Source organism: Phascolarctos cinereus, unplaced genomic scaffold (genome assembly GCF_003287225.1).
Source record: "Phascolarctos cinereus isolate Bilbo 61053 unplaced genomic scaffold, phaCin_HiC Scaffold_9;HRSCAF=440, whole genome shotgun sequence".
Taxonomy (NCBI): domain Eukaryota; kingdom Metazoa; phylum Chordata; class Mammalia; order Diprotodontia; family Phascolarctidae; genus Phascolarctos; species Phascolarctos cinereus.
Genome location: NW_027556402.1, coordinates 209,590,808 through 209,613,149, shown reverse-complemented (window position 1 = coordinate 209,613,149; position 22,342 = coordinate 209,590,808). Strand labels below are relative to the sequence as shown.

General features: G+C 39.4%; 1 protein-coding gene across 1 annotated transcript in view; it reads right to left on the bottom strand.

Moving 5' to 3' along the window:
* The window catches only part of SOX6 (SRY-box transcription factor 6), a 520,387-nt gene that overhangs the window by 188,852 nt on the left and 309,193 nt on the right, over positions 1-22,342 (bottom strand).

The window sequence follows — 22,342 nt, the reverse complement described above, 5'->3', positions numbered from 1 at the left end:
AGACATCTCTGTGAAGGTAAACACATTCCAGTTTTTGGGTATTTATTGTATATACATAATTTCCTTGGAGGGGATATTGAACTTTCAGAGAATCATGGAATGTCAGAAGTGGGAGGGACTTTAGAACTGAGGATGCTATTAGAAAACTCCCAAACACAGAATGTCAAAGTTAGAAAGAACCATAGAGCACAGAACGTGCATATACAAGAGCTGAAGCAAGCTCAGACATCCATGACTCTCACCTTCCAAATGAGAAAGAACACTGAAGTCCAGAGAGGGTAAATAGGTGCCCAAGAGTAACTTAGTAGCAGAGCCAAGATTTGAGCCCAAGTCTTGTGGCTCCCTAGTTCAAGGGGCTTTTCAACATACCAAGCTTTCTGCATATACATCTATACTCATGACTACTAGGCAAACTGTACCATTTCTAACATTGAAGGAGACACGGAAGAATAAAAGTAAGAGAATATGGCACTCTGTGAGAGACATCTGCAGAGATCCCAGAGACAGAGGACATTTCTGACAACGCCATAGCAGTGCATTGTCGTCTGTCAGAGAAAAAATACAAGTCATTACCTGGCTAGCGCTCATTCCATTTATTCATTCTTTTTTTTTTTTAAAGATGCATATAATTGTGAAGCAAATGCCTCTATGAGAGAAGTCAAATGATATCTAGAGTTCTGAGCAGTGTCATATCCACTCACCCAATCAGTAGAATTATAAAGGGCCTACTGTGTGCCAGCCACTCTGTTTGGTGATATGAAAACATTTGGTCTGGCTGTTCAGGTGTGACCTGAACTCGAGGCTAATTTTGTTCTAGGTTTTTTATTGGTACTTGTAAAGCTGCTTAAAACCACCCACTCACCTCACTCTCCCTACCTGCTCTCTTGTTTAGTTAGTTTTTACTTGACCTTCACCCTGGTTAGACTAACAAAGGAAGGAAGCAGCTAAATCATTTTGAACAAGTAGATAATTAAAATGTCAGGTTTGGGAAAAACATGCAGGATTTTGAGTCAGACGATTTGGATTTTAGCCCTATTTCTACCACAAATTGGTTGTATGACCTTGATCAAGTCACTTTCCTTCTACAAGACTGGGGATTTTTTCTTCTACAAATTGAGGTAATTGAGCTGATTTCTAAAGTTTCTTCTAGCTTTAGGTCCTATGATCCTAGAAATCATTGTCATCATGGAAGGGCTATTATTTGGCTAATTCTGTAATAGTAAAACTAGGGGATATATACCTTCTCTTCTTTCTCTCTACCTGTTCACAACAAATTCCCTCACTTCTTCCCTTCCATTTCTCTTACTTGACATCTTATTTCCATCCTAAATACATTTTACACAAAGGATTCTTGTCAATTAAAAAGAATCACACTCTTTTTGTTGTTATAGGAATAGAAGAAGTCTTGGCATAAGATGAGAGGAAGGTTGAATTAAGTGGATGGTAGGGTTGCATTCTAAAACAGAAAGGCTTTGATGGAGAAAGTAAGAGAAAGACCTGCATTCAGAATATTATTTAAAATAAGCAAAACGATACCACAGGTTCTAAAACATATACCTATGGATTTGAGTGGCTCTATAGGTAAAACCTTAGTGCCTTTTAAAATTATTTGATCATGTAGAATTTCAGCCTGCATATTTGAGATGTAACAGTGTGTATAGAATATATATTTGCAATGAAAGTATTCACCCTTTTCCTGGACTACTGAAAAATCACATCATATAACTCTAGCTAGGCATGTACAATAAGTCTGTTTCCATCAGAATTGGATCAAAGGACAGGTGAAATTTCATTACCACCAAATGTGCATATAAATAGAAGATGGTGTTAGCATGTACTGAAACTTGGAGAAAAACAAAAACTCCCAGGCATACTGCCCAAAAGGAACAGTTTCACTTTAGGGGAGGAATAGAAAAGCCTCTAGGCTAAGGGCTAGCATACTGATCCAATCTCATAGATACAAATATTGTACTAATAAAAATCTAGGCAAACTAACACCCATGTTGCTCCCAATGCAATAGTAACATTATTGTTAAATGGGGGTGAGCTAGATATAATTAGAGCCGGAGCAAGAAAGACTAGGTTTATTCAGTGACAAGGGTGAGGAAGTCATGTTGTCGATAGACCTATCAATGAACACATGGAAAAAGTACCAACTGTCAAGGCAAAATGAGGGGTTAGAGATAAAAACTAAGAGTGAAGTGTCTGCCTCATTCACGCACGGCTGGTTTCAGACTCCTGAGCAAAATTTCCTTCCTTCCTAAGGTATACAAAGGCAGTACAGAATGCCTAGAAGGCTAATTGTTTCTGGCTGTAAATTACTCCCAAAGATTCCTAAATTTGTACAATTATCATAGGAGCAGAACACTCTCCCTTGGCCCCATATCACGTTAGACTCTGGGGGGTGGGGGTGGGAGGGAAGTTTTCTACTCAATCCAACACTTATAGTACTAGATATCTAAGCCACATTTACTCACAACAGCAGAGATTTAAGGGCTTAAAGGAGAAGAAAGTATTTGAAATAGGCCCACTTGTGACAGCACACATTATAAAATATTCCCGTACAATAACTTACATTTTTTCACTGCTAGGATCCAGCAGCCATTTCCTAATATGTAGATACTACGGCAAATGTAGACTGACCACGAAAACCAGCTTTTCTAAAATTACAAGGAATGCTATATCACCAACTTATCATGCAAAAATACCATGATTCACATAACTGAAGCAAGAATATTTTATAATATTCAAAAAGTTTCATTAATCAACCTAATTTATACGAACCACCAGAAAATGGTAAAAAAAAAATTCTCAAAATAAATTTCCTATAGAGGGTTCTTCTGAAAATTAGTACTGCATCACCAACATCAATTGCATTCATATGATGTTTTAAGGTTGGCAAAGTGCATTATAAATATGATTTTATTTAGTCCTCACAACAATGCTGGGAGGTAGACACTATTATTAGTCCCATTTTACAATTGAGGAAACTGAGGCAGACAGAGGTTAAGTGACTTGCCCAGGGTCACAGACCTGGTAAGTGTGCGAGTCAGCATTGGAACTCAGGTCTTTCTGACTCCAGGTTCAGTGCACCACCTAGCTTCCTTCATGAAAGGAAACAGGATACTCCAAACTGAAAGGTACCTCAGTGGGCCTCTAGCCAAGCTGATGAAAGAACACTCTCTGTGAAATCCCTGACGAGTGATTGTCTGGCTATTTTACTTCTGCTATTGGGGAGCTAGTGTCCTAAAGCAGCCGACTCTGTTTGGGGGCAACTTATCGTCTGGGACCTCTTCCCCATACTGAAACAAAATCTGCCTCCTGGAAACACTGATGTTAACTATAATTTTCAAGTAAACTTTTTCTAAAAGGAATAACCAAAGGAAAAAGAAATGGAACTGGAAAAAACAATCATGATGATACCAGAACTGGGGCAGTGAGATGGTGCCACAGTGGCTAGTGGGCCAGGCCTGGAGAAGGGAAGACCGGAGTTCAAATCCAGCCTCAGACACATACTATGTGACCCTGGGCAATTCACTTCACCCTGCTTGCCTCAGTTTCCTCATCTGTAAAATAAGCTGGAGAAGGAAGTGGCAAACTACTCCAGCATCTTTGCCAAGAAAACCCCAAACACAACCGAACAATAACTATAGCACTATAACAACCATGACATTGTATTGTCATCTGTTGACAAGGACGTAGACATAGACAGTTGTGGGATAGGCTGTTGTGTGAAGTAGGGAGTTCCCCATCATGGCGGGGGGGGGTTCCTACAAGGGCTGGATAGTCATTTACAGGTGATGTTGCCGAGGTATTACTTGATCAAGCATTAGCTCAACTAGATGGTCTCTTAGGTTCTTCCGCCTCTGAGGCCTATAAAGCACCAAGGGGTGTATTCTTAGGTCGCGGCTGGAAAGAAAAAGTCGAAGAATCCTCCCTTCCTGTGAGATCTCCTTAATCAAATAGCCTATGGACATACAGAGGATCCCTTCCCCGAACTGAAAACAAGCCATACCAATAAATCACAGGCAAGCTTCTCCAGGAATATAGAACTGCTTTCTTAGAGCCTTAACACTATAAACATTGAGCTGACCAAACATTAGCCCAGGAGAATGTTTATCCAAGCAAGGAAGCGACCTGCAGCTATTATCTGCCTTCACAGCATCTGCACCCGAATACTCCTGTGACCAGCAGTGCCTTGTGGGTTAAGTCCTTTGTAATCTGTGAAAGGCCCAGGCCTTGCCAGGTGAACTTGTGACTCAGCCAAATCAAAGCTCATCATCAGAAGTTAGGTTGTTTCTGTTCTTACGCTCTGCCTTTTTCTGAGAAAGAACACCGGGCCTATACTCGGGGAGTAATAAGCCTGAAGGAATCCTCAGATGAAATCTGGGAGTGGCGAACGCTAAGCATGTCTTGGTGAAAAGAACATAATGAGGCAATTTTAAACTGGAAACAAATGAAGATGTCTCTCTCTTCCTCTTTTTTAACTCACTCCCCTCCCCTTGACCAAATCTGCATTCTACTGCAAAATGGTCAATTTGGGTGATTCTGCTTTGTACTTGCTGACACATTGGTCTGCATTATTCTGGGGATTTTGACAGCTGTATTTGCTTATCTCCTCCATCAAGACTGTAAGCTCCTTGAGGTCAAGGACTGTGTCTTCTTATTTTGTGGCTCCAAAAGATAAAAAATAAAATCCAATGCTGTGTACCATGTACTGTGTACTCAATAAATGCCTACTGCCCCTGGCCCCTTGCTTATTCACTGGGCTGCTGCTCACAACTCAGTCACAGTTAGTCATGGATTGTTAGATCAGGAAAGGCCTCTAGAGATCACTGAATCCAGAAACCTCATTTTACAGAGGAGGAAACTGACGGTAGGAAAGGGCCAATGGTCTGCCCACAGATAGACGATGAATCAGTGCCTACTTATCTCCTAGGTTAATGTTCCTTCCACTATGCCACCCAGTGGAAAATACAAATATAAATCATTTTTCATAAATCAACTTCTAGGTTGAAGGGGGAAAAAACTATCTTTATCACTAAAATCTATCCTCTTCCAATATGCTCCCCTCAAGAGCTCCAGAAAAGACTACTACTTTAGCCAGAAGCACAGATTTTAAACCACAAAGCTCAAGAACATATTCAAATAATCCACTCTTGGTAACTGGATTGGATTGTCACCATATCTATCCTAGGATGCATAATAATTAAGTCTGTGTTTCTAGGAGGCCACTCTCCTGAAATCTATGGTTATGACAATACTCAACTAAATGTTTCCAACTGCTTCAGAAGCCATGGAGTTTATTAAAGAATTTGACATGAGGCCAAGACATATGTTGATGGTAAAGATGCAGCTAGACAGGAGTTCTTGTGAAGAAGATCAGATGGTCTTAGCTGACTACAGGCTCAGGGTAAGTCAGAAGTGCTTTAGCTTAGGAAGCTAATAGCAGGCTTTGGGCTGTATTTCAAGTAGAAAAACAGAGTGAAAGAGGTAATAATCCCACTATCTTCTGACTTATTCAGACTTATTTGGACCTGGGCTATTGTGTTTACTTTGGAGCACTCCATCTTCAAGAAAGCTATTGATGAGGCAGAGATAGCCAGAGGATGGTGACTAGGATTTCAAAGAAACTAGAAAGCATGTCCTAGGAATTCAGCTGAGATGTTTAGCTTGGAGAAGAAAAGAATTAGGGAGAACACGGGGACATAATATCAGTCTTTTCTATTTGAAAGTATATCACATGGAAAAGGGATTAGACTTACTCTGCTTGGTGCCAGAGGGCAGAATGAAAAGTAATAGGTATAATTTGCAGAAAGATAGATATCTACTTGATATATGAAAGCTTTCCAAAGGATTACAACGCTCTACTCCTCCACAAAGTACTACTACCAGGCCTCATTGCAGCATGGAGATGACATTGAGTTTTCAAAGGCTAAGGAAGCAGAGTATAAGCTCTGGCAGTTTCTACAACGCTAGAAAGGCATGGAATGAGGTCCTAATGACAGACTGAGTCTGCTTCCACAACCCAACAATGTTAGGTATGCAGAGGATCATCTCTAGAAAAGCTGGCCCTTTGGTAAGGTATTCTTTAACCATAGCAACCCACAAAACAAAGAAAAATATTCAGAAATGGCCCCCAGTCCTATAAGGCCCCACTCCTACTGCTAAGTAAGAGTGGTAGAGAGGCAGAAGAGAAGGCAGTTAGGTGGCTACAGCAGTGGCACTGAATTATTTAGCTTTTGAACTTCCTAGAAACATTGACTTAACTGTAGGTTCCATGAGTGTGAGATGATAACACCATTGGACTGGAAGAAAGGAGATGCATCAGTATGGATACCCTCACAACAAACGAAATCAGAAGTTGAAAAGTTGCAGTTCAGTGGTTGGATGTTGGCTGGCTTCTCTTTGAAGAGGCACACAGAGGACTGTGATGACGATGATGATGATTATGGTGAGAGACAGATAGTACTTATACAGCCCTTTAAGGTTTACAAAGCACTTTACATATATTATCTCTTTTAATCCTGGAAGGTTAGTACTATTATGATTCCCATTTCACAGATAAAGAAACTGAAGCAAGGAAAAGGTGATTTGCCTAGGAAAGCATAGCTAGTTATGTACCTGAGACAGAATTCAAACTCCAGTCTCCCCTACTCCAAGGTCATTGTTCTCTCCCTCACCCATGAGTACCTAGGCAACCAAAGGGAAACAATCAACATTATTTCATGGGATGCTTGATCATCTTCATCGTGTGGTGCTCATGATGAGCATAAGCAGAAAGAAGATAATTGCAGCTTATGTATCAACATCTGTTCTAAAAGATGAAGAAGTAGGGCAATTCTATTAAAAAAAATCAACAAGATCCTCCAAAACAAGACCACATCTATACACATAAAAATCAGCTGTCTGTATGCACAAATCCTTGACTAGTCAGAGCAAAAGTCAAAATCAACATTAAATTAGAAGAAAGGATAAAGATAAGGAGAGAATGAATGCTTGAAACCACTTCAATCTGACATATTTAAGTGAACCATCAATACAAAAAAAAAAAGAAAAAGGCAAAGATAGTAACCTGTATTTTACCACCATTTCCTAATAGGAATCAGTGGTTAGCAGAAAGGGACCAAAAGAGCCAAAAAATTGCCATAGCCAGCAAACGCTTCATCCCCTTGCCAATTAGAAAGATATGACAAAGGCAAAATTACTTCCAAATACACGCTTATTTGTAAAATGCTACTCAGATAGATCACAGAAGATTGTATACAGTAAAAGAGCAAAAAGGAATTGAAGTAAAAACAAGCGTACACAAAGTTTGGCATGAGACCCAACTGAGCCACACTATATGAAGAGTGTTGATAGCTGAACTTGGCAAGATCACAATAAACAGATGGAAAAAAGAACTAATGTGTCAATGTTTCCATCATGATCTATTTTCCTTTTAATAGAATTTTATTGATATCTTTTGCTTTTAAATTACCTACATTTCCCCCTATATCCCTCCCCTGACCTCCTACAAAGAATCATTCTTTGTAACAAAGAATGTTTTTAAAATGTGAAGGAAAAAAAAGTTCATGAAAGCCAATCAACACATCAGAAAAAGTCTGAGGGGATAGGAGTCGGGGTGAGGGTTGGGGTGGAGCCAAGATGGCAGATCAAAACAGTAGATTTGATGTTCTATACACATAGACGTTTTCTACAACTAGGCAGGGCATGGTGTTTCCTCCTAGATCTTCCCTGAGGTCAAGGTTGGTCCTTAAAATTTCCCAGTATTTAGTTTCAATTGTTATGTTGTTGAGTTTTCTATTTACATTGTTGCAGTCATTGTGTATACTATTTTTCTGGTTCTACCTACTTCCCTTTCATTTAACTCTTTACCTGCTTCTCTGTGCTCATCCTAATCATTGTTTCTTATAGCAAAATAATATTTCATTGAATTTATGTACTTCAGTTTATTTAGCCATTCCACAATAAATGGGCAGCTACCTTTTTCTAGTTCTTTGCCACTAAAAAAGTGTTGTTAACACATATTTTGGTGTATTATGGGGGCCTTTCTTTTTGTCCTTGACTTCTTTGGGGAATATGCCTAGAATAGAAGTGGAATTTCTGGATCAAAGGGTATAGACATTTTTTAGTCACTGTATTCTATTTATTTATTATTAGTCACTTTATTTAGTCACAAATAGGTCTCCAGAATATTTAGACCAATTCAGAGCTCCACCAAAAATGCATTATTGTGACTATTTTTCCATAACCCCTCCATCATTAACTATTTTTATCTTTTGTCACCTTGGCAATTTGCCTCATATGAGGGAAACCTCAGTGTTCTGATTTGCATTTCTTATTAGTATTAGTAATTTGGAGCATTATTTCATATGGTTTTTAATTTTGCTTTGTTTATATCTTTTAACCACTTATCTATTGGAGAATGCCTTTTCATCTTAAATCCTTCATGTTAAATATTTCTGTTGTATATATTCCTTGAATACCAAACCACTGCCAGAGATATTTAACATAAAATATTTTGTTTCTTTTTCTAGTTAGCCACTTCTATTCTTATCCTAGATAGACTAATTTTGTTTGTGCAAAAGCTTTTCAGTTTCACATAGTCAGAATCTATTTTATCTTCTATAATTACCTCTATCCCTTGTTTGGTTAATAATTCACACACACACACACACACACACATTCATAGCTAGGTATGTGAACTGTTTTTTTCCTAATTTTTTATGGTATTATCTTTATTATTCGGGCCACATATCCATTTTGAATTTACTGTACAATGCAGTATAAGATGCTAGCCTAGGCCTAATTTCTGCCAGATTGTTTTCTAATCTTCCCAGCAGCCTGTGTCACATATGGAGTTCTTTCCTAGGAAATTTAGGTGTTGAGGTTTATGGAACACTTGGTTACTGAGTTCAGTTACTTTTTATTCTTCCTCAACTAATATGTTCCGATAAACTACTTTTCTATTTTTTAACCAGTACCAAGTAGTTTTCATAATTTTTGTTTTATAAAATAGTTTAAGGTTGGCAAGTACCATCCTACTTTTTCCTATCTTTTTTATATTTTCAGTAATTTCCTTGAAGTTATAGATCTTTTGTCCCTCCAAATGAATTTTCTTATTATTCTGTCTAGCTATGCAAAGTATTCCTTTGGTAGTTTGATTGATGTTACACTGAATCCCTAAATTATATTTGGTAGCATTGTCATTTTTATGATATATTATCTTGGCATAGCCCAGCCATAAGCATTCCTCCAGCTAATTTAAGTTGTTCTTTATTTCATTAAGGAACATTTTGTAGCTTAATCTATAGAGGTACTGAATATGCTTTGGTTGATTAAACCAACATACACTCATTTTATGCATTTTATAATTTTTTCAGTGAGATTCCTCTTTACGTTATTGGCTCCTGGATTTTGTTATCATTATATAGAAATGCTGTTGGGTTTTGTTGAGTTGTTTTTTTTTTTATACTGCAACTTTACTGACCTATTAATTATCTCAATCATTTTCTCTGCTGATTCTATAAGATTTTCCAAGGGAAAAAAATCATGTCATTTGCAAATAGGGGGAGTTTTTTCTCATCTTTTCCAATATTTATATTTTAAATTACTTTCTCTTGTCTTAATGCCATTGCTGGCATTTCTAGAATTATATCAAATAACAGTAAAGGAAAAGGGGCACACTTGCTTTCTCTTATGCTTAGCACCAAAGATTCTGCTTCCTCATGTATATAATACTTGATTTTGGTTTCAGATACTTTTTATCCTATTGGAAAAAGTTCTTTAAATGCCTATATTTTTAATGATTTTAGTACAAAGTAATACTATATATTATCAAAGGCCTTTTTGAGTTTATTATGATAATAATGTGGTTTATGATGGGTTTGTTTTAATATGATTATAGTTGTTTTCCTAATGTTGAAACATCTTTTTTCCCTGATATAAATCCAACTTGATCATAATGATTTTTTGGATAAACCACTATAGGATTTCTATGGGATTTTATTAAAAACATTTTAATCAATAGTGATTAATATTATTGGTTAGCAGTTCTCTTTCCTTTCTTTATTCTAGTCCTGGTTCAATTCAAATATTAGAACTCTATCTCATAAAAGGAATTTGGTAGAATGCCTTTATTTGAATTTTGGAAAATAATTTGTGTAGCACAGGTATTACTTATTCTTTAAAAGTTTCACAGAATTCTCCTGTCAGTTCTTCAGGGTGAAGAGGTTCCGGCACATATACTTTGGTAGTTCCTTTATAGCTACTTCTCCTTCCTTTTCTGGAATTAGATTCTCTCCATTTGGTGTTATGTTAGTTTGGCTATTTCATATTTTTGCAGGTAAAACTAAATGTCCTGGAGATTGCTGAAAGTGACTTGCTGAGCCACCACAGGAGTTAGCTTACTTTCACTGTTAACTCATGGAATGTCTTCCACTTTCCCCTCCACAAATACGTGCTTTCAAATAGTATTCAAAAATAGCAAATAGTATGCTTCAATCTGCATTCAAACTCAATAGTGCTTTCTTTGGATATGGATATCTTTTTCCATCATGAGGCCTTTGGAGATGTCTTAGATCCTTGTACTGCTGAGAAGGGTTAAGTCTATCAGTATTAGTTATCGCACAATGTGGCTGTTGTTGTGTATGATGTTCTCTTGTTTCTGCTCACTTCACTTAGCATCACACCGTACAAGTCTTCCCAGGTTTTTCTGAAGTCAGCCTGTTCATCATTTCATATAGCACAATAGTACATCATTGTATTTTTTATAAGTCTTTTATCACTCTGTTGTTGTTAGCCAATCCCCAATAAATGGGTAACTACCTTTTCCCAGTTCTTTGAAAATCACGTAACTTTTGTCTACCTCAGTTTCCCTACCTGTAAAATGAGGATAGCAATAAGCACCTGTTTCCCAAGGTTTATGTGAGGATAAAATGAGATAAAATAATATTTGTAAAACATTTAACACAGTACCTGGCACGTTGCTGTTCAGTTGTTTTTTCAGCACTTTCAGTTCTTGGGGACCTCATTTGGGTTTTTGAATTGGTTCTTTGAATATTCTTCTTTAAATCTTTAACTTTTTAGCCTTTTTCTCCTCATATTCCCCTGCTACTCACTTTCTTACTTCTCCCTTCTCCCTTTTGATACCCTCAAGTCTAGATAATAAAGCAGATTCAGTCTCTTCCCAAGTTGGGGGATTTCTTTTTCCATAGCTTCAGTGCTGCCCTAAATAGCGGGGCGGCTAGAATTCCAATCTGCTTTCTTTCATGCCCAGTCTGGTAGCTACCTCCACTAGTCCCTGCCTCTTTTCCTTTCCTTCTCTGATCCAGCTGTTCTTTTTTACAGAGTTGGGGGAGGGCAGGCTAGGTGTTTAGGATAGAGTCCCCGTAGCCTTGTGGTTCCCTAACATAGCGGCCACCCCAGGCAGAAGGCATCCTAGACTTTCTCTGTACCCCTCCCCCATATGACTAGGCAGAATCAGTGTTTGCTGCTGATTGCAACAGGCCAGAGGATAAGGCAGGGTCTTTGGAGTGCCAACAAAGTCTCTGCAGCAAGAGGAGAAGACCTGTTAAGGTACCAATCACAAGACCATGGGTTTGTTTATGTGGTCCTGCTGGAGAAGGGGTGTTGATGAGTGCAGTAAGGATTAGCATTCTCCCATGTTAATTTATAAGTCTTTTACTTCATTGGGTTTCAGTTTCTTGTTCTGTGGATTCAGCTGTAATTGCTCTACATTCATTTATAATCCCTCTTTTAGGGCTTATTTAAGAGCTCATAGCAGGACCAGAGAAAATGTTTAATCTACCATCTTACCAGTCACATGACCCAACCCTAATGATCTCTTCTGGCGAGTAGTATAGAAGAACCACCAAATCTATACTCCAAAATTTTACTCCACAATGTATTACATAAGGAAGTTGAGAAAGCCGTTAATGAAGAAATGTGGCTTGATTGGACTAAGCCACACGCTGGATAGTTTAGCACATCTGAGCTCAAACATACTCTGTAGGTAGGGTTATCACAAGTTGACAGATATTCACATGGTGATCTGAAATCTATTCTGAGCTCTTCTGAGCAGTCTGATGAGGGGAAATATGCTTGAATAACTACACAAGGTAAGACATGGCCAATGGACAATAACCAAGATGGTGAAGGGACTAGAAACTGTCATGGATACTGATTAGAGAAATGGGAGATACTTGGCTTGGAGAAGAAAAGACCAGGGAAACATGGGGACCTGATAATCATGTTCCACACGTGAAGTGCCTCCATTCATTAAGTCCATTGATTCCCAAACAGAAATGTTGTGGTAGGTAAGATAATGTACAGGTAAGAAACTTAGGGTAATTTGTAGCAACTGAGCCAAACACCAAAAGAGGCACTGGAGGAAGGGGAGTTTCATGTTAAATTAGTTACTGCCTCTAGGAAAAGGTTACACAACAGCCTCAAGGATGCCACTTAGTAAACAATTTAAATTCCTTCTACAGAGAGAAAAACAGAGAGAGACCTTCCCCCTCCTCTGAGTCTGTGGCTGGAGAAGGGCCATCCCACTTCCATCATTGCTCATGGGGCCACCTTCCCGAAGCAAGCAGGGCTCTGCCAATGTCTATTTCACAAAGAATAAAAATATACCCTTGTAATTTTAATGCATGTTTATGTAAAAGGAAAGTGGTAGCTCCATGTTAATAAACCTTGCTTAAGGGAGGAAAAAAAAACCCCAGTTGCTAAGCCATGGTGAGTAATTAGCCCTTTAGCATCCCCTTTCTTCAAGAATGCTTCCTCCTGTGCTGGCTCTTTTAAAGAGCTCCAGCCCTGGCTGCCTTTGTTGGGCTTGGAAATTGTGCACATATGAGAGAAATTAAGCCCTCATTTAACAGAGACACATGCCTGTCAAGACCAGAGGAACAAAGACTGGTCCCTGGGGCCTGTTCAGCTCCCTGAGGCTGCCACTCATTCTGTTAGCAATGCTTACCCTTTACAGAATGTGTATAAAACCCAATAAATCATTTCATCTGCTCTGGTTAATATACACATGAGCCTAGACCCATTCTTCAAAGTGCTTTCTCTTTCTTGTACAACTTCATGGCATTTTTACAAGAGAAGACCTCATTTTCTCCCCTCTGTTCAGAATGAAGTGGGCCTTTTACCGGGAAAAAAGGACCCACCAAGGCTCACAGGTCATAACGTCATAACATCCCACGGTATTTGTGGTAGAGAGGAGCAGAGGCACTTGGGACTTTATCATGAAAATTATCCACACTTTTTTTTTTGGGGGGGGGAATAGGTTAATATAATAATTGCAAAGTCCATCGTAAATACTGCTAGCATATCTTTCTACTCCTTAAACCCACACCAACCGCAGCAGAACAGAAAGAGGAAAGCACTCATACTATCTGTGAGTTTCACACTATCATGCCTCTTGCTCCACCTGGAGGAGTGGGTCCCCTAGACTGAAAACAATACCATTCAGCTGTGGAGAGGGGCATTCCTGTGCAGAAATGGCATTATTCCTCCTCTCCTGTGTCTTAGGGAAAGAAAGAGTGTGGGTGTCCTTTCTTCCTCATCTTCACCTTTCTTCAGGACTCCCCATTCAAGAGCTGCTTCCTTCTCTGATCCCTCTCCCCCTGAGTTGTCAGGATTGTCAGGACACATAGAGATAAATGGATAAAGTATACATGAATGTGTATGTATATGTGTGTGTGTGTGTGTGTGTGTGTGTATAATTTTTATGTATTATCTGTTTACCTCTTATTTCCTCCTAGTACAATGAAAGGGATTATTTTTGTACTTATCACTGTATCCCTAATGCCTATCATAACACCTTACACATAGTAGATGCTTAAGAAATGCTTGTTCATGAGGTCATAGATTCAGGACTGGATGAAAATTTAGAGGTCAGTCCCCAAATTTTACGTATTAGGAAACTGAGGCCTAGAGAGAGGAAGTGACTTGCCCCAAATTAACCTAGGCTATAAGTGACAGAGTCAGGATTAGAACCCAGATCCTCTAACCCAGAGCTAGTTCTCCTTCCATTGTTAAATTGAATTGCCTACCTACAGAGCCAAAACTAAACTTCTCTTCTCACTTCTTCATTTCCAAAAAGGATCAAAATGTTTAGAGTCACTGCCAAAACATGAAACTATGCTATTGACATGAGCATCATTTTTTTCCAAGGATGAAATATTTTAGACTTGAATTGAAAAATGAATGAGCAAACTTAGAAAGTATTTTACTGTGGAAGACTGCCTGGGTCCAAAGTGATGGGAATAAGATAAAGAAAACAATGCCTTTCAGTAATTATCAAATACCAATTTGAAAGGAAAATACTTATTGAACCCAACTATCCTTCATTCTAAGGAAACTCACTGAGGGTTTTCTCCAGTAGCACTAACCTTTCCAAACCACAGAAACACAAGGAGCTACGAGGACTGACAGATTCAATCCCTAGCATGTTGGGAACCCCAAATAATAAGAGGTAGAGACCACATGGAACTTCTTTTGCGTAGCCTGGAGAGAAAAAGCAGATCTGGATTTGATAAGTAAAACCAGATCAACTCAATGGGGCTATTTTAAAGGCCTGCAATTAATGGGGACCATAAACAGTCCAAGATGCCTGTGGATCATCGATTTTTCAGAGTGGGCAGTTCTCCCATATCATTAGATATTAATCAGTTATACAACTGGCATGAGAACTCTTTGTCAACACAAGCCATTGTTAAGGACTTCAGCATAAACCTGAGAAACAAGGATGAAGAATCATGCTGGCTTCTGACCACTTTGTCATGCCTCCCCCTTAACAATCCGCCCCCTAAACTGTCAATCCTTTAAAAAAAATTCAATTTCCCCTCTTTGAGGCCACAAATCACATCTTACAGCCTAAGTAGATGTCAAACTATGGTAATGCAACAGAATTAACAACATAATCCTTGAAAAATATGACAAAATGTCTATATGAAAATGATATTAAGGTGAACTTGCCTAATATGAACATGGATTTGCTTAAATAAGACATTATATGAGTCTGTTTTAGATTCATCCCTAAAGCCCTGAAAGAGATTAGAATTTTTAGTGAGTAATTACTCTATTTACTTCAAAACAAAATAGGAGGCTTTGGGGGGGAAAATGTTTTAAGGCACCCAACACTGCAGAAATAGAATTCTCTCATTTCTCTACTGTCCACCCGATATTACTATGACCAATTCTCCTACCCTTGGAAGTTAAAAACAGATAAATGAGAAAAAAGTAAGAAAAGCATCATCCATACCCCTCCAACCAGAGGTCCTGCTTCCAGGGCACCCAAACCTCTGGCATCCTGATGGAGGCTGAGTCCTCCTCTCAGAAACACTCCCCCACCCCCACAGTGACACACAGGCCTCACTGCTTCACACTTCACTTTTCATATCAGAATGCAACACTTGGGGCGAAAACCAGAGAGAATAGAAAAAGGTGTTACATGCGATGTGTGCCACTGACATAATACTTAATAGGATATGCTGTCATTTCCTGTAATTAATATCTTACCAGAGCCACAAACGGTTTTTCCCAAAAATTATAACATTTCACTTGCAATGCTAAAATTAAGCTTGTGTCACCCTTTCCATTATAAGCCATGATTTCCAGGGGGTTGCCTTGCCATTGGTTGCAAAAATGGGTTTCCCAAGTGCTGAAATCTAATGTATACACACACACACACACACACACACACACACACACACACACGGAGAGTTTATTTTTTTTAAGTCTCTCCCAGCCATTACTCACTCTATCAGCATGGAGAATGTCCATCAACCATAGTGAAGGGATTATAAAAAATCAGAAAGCTAATTTGTTTTCAAATGCAAACATTACCCTAGATAGGTATGAGACAGGTACTGTCCAATCCAAGATATTTGCCTTCAGGTTTTGCACTTGGAATAGCTGCTACTCTCCCTTTTCTGAGGGTTAGAATGAACTCTCAGCCTTCAGAACAAGATTTCTTAACCTGGGGTTTATGGACATCTAAGAATCCATGGATAGATTTCAAGGGGTCCATGAATTTGAATGGGAAAAAAATTACATCTTTATTTTCACTACAATTATTTTCCTTTGTAATCCTATGTATTTTATTCTATGTATTTTGAAACATTAGTCTGAGAATAATAGTAACAACAACAGCAACAATTAACACTCCTATGGCACTTACTATATGCCAGGCACTGTGCTAAACATTTTACAAATACGATCTCATTTGATCGTCACAATCCTAGGAGGAAGTATCACTCTTTACAGATGAGAAAACTGAGAAACACAGAGGTTAAGTGAGCTGCCCAGGTCACACAGCCAGTAAATGTTTGAGGCCACTTTTGAACTCCGGTCTTTCTGACTCAAGGTCCAGCACACCATCCACCAATCCACTAGGCTTCTTTAGAGGTTTTCATCCAGTCTCCTAATCCTACAGAAGAAGAATGAACCTCAAAGGAGCTCTAATGTTTTGCCCAAGTGAACAGACATGTGAGAATGGTGGACACGAAATTAGGACCAAGACATTGCTGCTGACTCGGACCATAACAGGGCTCCTTCCATTTCACCCAAATCCTTCCTTGAGGACCATTACTTTTTGCACATTTTTAGGCAGTGCCCTAAGGAAAGTTCTACCTGTATGTATTTTTGTCTGGTTTCTGGACCTCACCAAAAAATGGTTATTGTAAGGGAGAAATGGTTGTTTTAGGTTAGGAAGTGATCTCACTGAAGTGACTCCAAGTCACCAGAACCAGCCAGAGGAGAAAAGAGAGAGAGAGAGAGAGAGAGAGAGAGAGAGAGAGAGAGAGAGAGAGAGAGAGAGAGAGAGAGAGAGAGAGTTGTTTTGGGCCTAAGAACCCATGGTGCTGATTTTTCCCCAAATAATCAAAAGTCATGGGAGAAGAACCACCTTCTCACTCATCTTTGAAGCACAAGTAATAAGGTACCAGAGTCCTCAAAGCCAAGAGTCCTAATTACATTAACCAAAACTGATAATACAGATAATACAATGATAACCAATAAATGATAATCAGAAGACTTAGCTGGATCTTGGTCCACAAGCTGGAGCCACCCCTCCTGTTGGGCACAAGTGCTGCCCCCAACCCACCACCAGCATATCCAACTTGTCCTAAGGATTCATTTTGCCTTTCCTTCTGACCCAGGTATAGGCAAGATCAAGATTAGATTAGAAAAGATGCCTGTGAACGTGAGGCTGAGCACATAGGGGTTTAGCCTGGGCTTACAATGCTGCAGAAGCCCAAAGGTAGTTGTTAGAGCAGCTGTTCACACAAAGTTCTTCCCAATGCTCAGGCCATTTCTTGTATCCTGAAAGTCTTTGGTCCTAACTCTACTTTCCTGGGACCAGACTCTACTTTCCAAAATACCTTGGATTGTAGACCTCACGCTTACATTCCGTTTGGGAATCCCTGTTTGGCCCTGGTCTTGGGAATGTTTGATTCTGTATAACCAAGCAGAAGGACCCTAAGTGACCTCGTTACTGAACTTATTACTACCTAACCACTGGACCTTGCCTATGGACACAGAACCCTAGAACCCCTGACCTTGCAGCAATCCGTCTTTCAATGTCAGTCCATAGAAGCAATAAGCCATGGTTAGGGCAAAGAGAAATACGTGAGAAGCACAAAATAAAAATAAAATAAGGAAACAAAGAAATTGGATTTGGAGTCAGAATGCTTGGGCTTGAGTCTTGTTCCCACTTCTGTATGATACTAGCATCCACCATGGAGGGATTGGCTCTTCAGAGTCTCAGTTTCCTCAGCCATAAAATGGAGATATTCCTATGGCATTACCTCACAGGCTTGTTGTGAGGAAAGTGCTTTCTGTAACCTGTGAAGCACAATCCAGACATGAACTGGCTCTCCTGCTCTGAAAAGGTCCCTGTCTCCAGCCTCTCCAACTCTAAACAAGCTTCTGTCTCCGTGTCTGCACATTGGTCCCTTTCTCCACCACTCACCCCAGTTTCTCTGCTTCCCCTTTACATTCTGCTTCTCCCCAATCTCATCTGGCCAAGCTGCCAGCTGCTGCCTTGATTAGCTGGGAGTCAGCAATGGGAGCCCAAGGCTGAGGGAAAGGAGTGAGTTGGCAGCAGGTGGGTGAGAAAAGATCTTTTTAGGAGAAAAAAAGCACTGCTTGTGCTACCTTCCAACAGCTGGAAACATCCTCATCTCCAAGTCTCATCTCCCCAGTGGCCTCCCCAGACCCCTTAAAAATTAACCAGTTCTAAAGTGGCCTCCGCTTAGGAATTAACTAATTCCTGATGTATTAACAAGCACCTTCTGCCACATCCAGCTGGAGAAACAACACCTTAGGACTAATTACATCTTTTACCGAACAACTTCTCATAATGAATATCCTTTCCAATCACACAACTAGCCCCCGAATATCATCATCATGTCATTTTAAAGGGGCATAACACTTTTGAGTCAAAGTCCTATTTTAGTATTTGGCAGCTCTAGGCACCGACTGATTCGTATTATGGCTCTTGGGTGGGTCGGAGGGAACTTAGAAAGAGTGGGGTTTGTTTTAGTTTTATAAGTATGGCTCAAGAATTTCTTTTTGAAATGCAGAAGATTCAACATTTCTATGGCTTGCAAATCAGCATTCTGCTCCTGCATAAAATGAGCCTGGTAAGTGTATGTGTGTGTGTGTGTGTGTGTGTGTGTGATGTGGGTATATGGGGAGGGGGAGAGGGGGTGCCTGAGACTATGGCCTTGGTGTTTGCCCACCTGGTGTGAATGCTCAAGCACAGTACTGTCTGTGCCAACCAAGAGCTCATTCCACCTGCCCCGATCTCTGCCCAGCAAGGAGGGTAAACTCATCCGCAGATTATTTTAAGAGAAAATTAATTCTTCCAACTGCAGTGTTGTCAATGTAAGGAAAGCCATGGCTGTGACCTGACTGAGGATGGATTTCACACTTGCCTCTGAACTGTGAATTTCTGGGCTTTTATTGTTTGGTGTTACAACTTTAATGGATTGGGTGGTGAATGCACTGAATTCAGGATCTCACAATGAAGCACTATGGACCATTTGCATCATTTATTTTTCTTTTATTTTGAACGGGTGGGGGGAAAAACCAATTCAATGTTATTAACATGGTGGGGAGAGGAGTAATTGGGTATGAATTAAATATGGTTACGTCAATGCATCCCTTCAGAATTTAAAAGATATTTCACTGGGTTATATCATGTGTCACACAGTATATCAATTTTTATTTCCCATTGCTCCAGTAGGGTATGCATACTGTTTAACTTCTTAAATTCTGAGGTTAGACATGATTTATATGAGCTGTGTGAGCTCCCAACTTACAGGAGATGGCATCTCTAAGACTTATAGGCACAACTTTGTTTTAACAAGGGGGGAGGGTGCCCTGGAGCCAACTATAGCACATCATTTCACTTGAACTAAGAAGCTAGAAAACAAATTGGAGAGGCCCCTTTCCACATTCAACAACCATATCAATCCCACCAACACTGATTAAATAGCCACCGTGTGGTACTCAAGTAGAGATGGGACAGGATGCCTGACCTCTTGGAGCTTACAGTTTAACAGAAAAATATGACATATGGACACATAAGGGGTGGTCAAAGCAATATCCAGGAAGTATGCCAGGGAAGGGCAAGCCAAGGTCTATGTAGGATCCTAAGGGATGAGTCAAGGAAGGATTTGTGCAAAAGGTAACATTTAACCTGCATTTTAAAGGATGGGTAAAATTTCACATTGAGTGGGAGGGAGGGAATTCCAGGAATCAGCAAGATTACAAGCAAAAGCTCAACAATAGTGGAGTAATGGACGTTAAGAGAGGGTATGTGACACAATACCTAACATTTATATAGCCCTTAAAAATTTACAAAGTGTTTAGCTTATTGTTTTAAGCTTGCTAACAGCCTTGTGACTCTTATAATAGATGTTATTAGTCCTGTTTTATAAAGGAGAAAACTGAAGCTCAGATGAACTGTGATTTACCCATGGTCATATAGCTAGCAAATATCCAGTAAAATATGTGTACGATGTTCTGCAAATGTTAAAGCACTCTATAAATGCTAGCTAGTAGCAGTTGTAGCAGTAGTAGCAGTAGTAGCAGTAGCAGTAGCAGTAGTAGTAGTAGTAGTAATAGCAGCAGCAGCAGTAACAGTAGTAACATTAGAAGCAGGATTTGAATTCAGGTCTCCCTAACTTGAAGTCTAGAGCTGTATCTACTATGCTACGTTGCTTCTCAAGTAATATAGTTTAGCTGGATCCCAGAGTACCTTGAGGCTTGAGGTGCGGAAGGGGAAGAAGAGACTGAGATGAGGCAAATTTCACAGGTAATACTTTGTCCAAATAGCAAACTACTTTAGCGATCAACTTTGACTCCAAATATTTAGACAGAAATATCACTCATTACCTATAGAAGTAGCTCCATCCAGTTACAGACTAAAACTTTATTCATTAAAGTGATGAACCTCCATGCCCTCTAAGCTACAACTGACAAAAGTGGCATTTGGCAAAAGAAGATAATCATCAAAGGAAAAAAAAAAGAAAAGAACAAGCCTTGGGTTATGTGTCATAAAAATTTTAAAGAAACTACACGCTTGCATATGCATGTGTATGTGCATGCACACACACACACACACAAACACACACACACACACACACACACACACACACCCCTATTGTCCTGAATATACCTCCCTATTGTTCATTGCAATGGAAGAACATTATCATGTATTCAGACACACACATACCATTTTCACACCTCAGGGCTGGTCTTCCTTTTTTTATGGAGAGAAAAGGGCTGGAAATATCACTACACACACACACACACACACACACACACACACACAAATTACAGGTCTAACCCTGCCATCTCTGGTTCAGGAAGTTTACGTGTTCCCTTTTGCCTCCAAAATAGAAGACAAACCTCTGGGACCTTTAAAGACCTTCCCAAAGGAGCTGTAATCTATCTTGTAGTTTGATTTCACATTCCTCCCCCTCAATTACTCTACATTCCAGCCAAAGGGAACCACGGGATAGTTTCCATACCCCCAGGTTACTTCGTATTTACTTGATATTTACTCTTTGCTTATATTTGCTCCGGCTGTTTCAGAATGTGAGCTCTCTGAGGTCAAGGACTGTTGTTCATTTGTATCTCCACAGAGTAGGTGCTTAAGAAATACTTGATGATTTGAACTATAATCATGAAAGCTAGAATAGTTACTAAAGGAAGAAACAGAAGGGCTATTAGTAAAACTCAGAACATTGCTATTTACACCCTCCACAGTTAAAACCTTTTTAAATATTTTCCACACTTATTAGTTCTGACACTTACTGCACATGTGGTTGGGCCTGAGCCTTAGTTTCCTCATCTGTTGTTATTGTTGATCATTTCGATGGTGTCCAACTCTTCATGACTCCACTTGGGGTTTTCTTGGCAAAGATACTGGAGTGGTTTGCCATTTCCTTCTCCAATCCATTTTACAGATGAGGAAACTGAGGCAAACAGAGTTAAGTGATTTGCCCAGGATAACACAGCTAATAAGTGTCTGAGACTGGATTCGAACTCATAGAGATGAGTCTTCCTGATTCCAAGCCCAGTGCTCTATCCACAGTGCCACCTACATGCCATTATCTCTAGTCTTCCTGATTTATATCTTGCCACTGGACCCAGATGGCTCCTCAGGAGAGAGTAAGGGCAGTGACTTTGCACAGCCCTGCCTTGTTTAGAGCCAATTTACCTGCAAGTCATGACATCATTTTCCCAATATCATGGTCCCTCTCTGAAAAGGAAGGAGGAACAATGAATGCACAGATGAGCTACCCTAACCCCTTATCTGTAGACTGAAGATAATGATGCTTGCCATATGTATCTCCAATGAGACAACACAAAAAGTGATTTGCAAATCTTAAAACACTCTCTGAATGCTAGCTATTATTATTACCTTGGGAGAGGGGGGAATCTTTTGAAAAAAGTGCTTAAAGCACCACAGAAATGTGTGCCATAGTCAATCTAAAAAGTGAAGCTTTTTGCCCTTCAAGAATAGAAAGGAAAAGGAAAAAAAAACATTTAAAATTTTTGCATTAAAATTAATGAAACTGCAACAAACAGTCTAGTATTGGAAGAAATCAAAGGGGATAAAAAAATGTTATTTTCTAGGTGTTTTTGCTCTTTTTTTCAAGATGTGGTTTCATTTTCCTTCCAAATACCTATTCCCAAAGGCACCGGCTTTGACCTCTGATATCACATTCCAGTCTTGCCTCTAAACCTGAATATAAACATAAATCAAGTGGCTTAAATACTAACATTTTATTAACATTTGCTTCATTCCCAGTCTGTC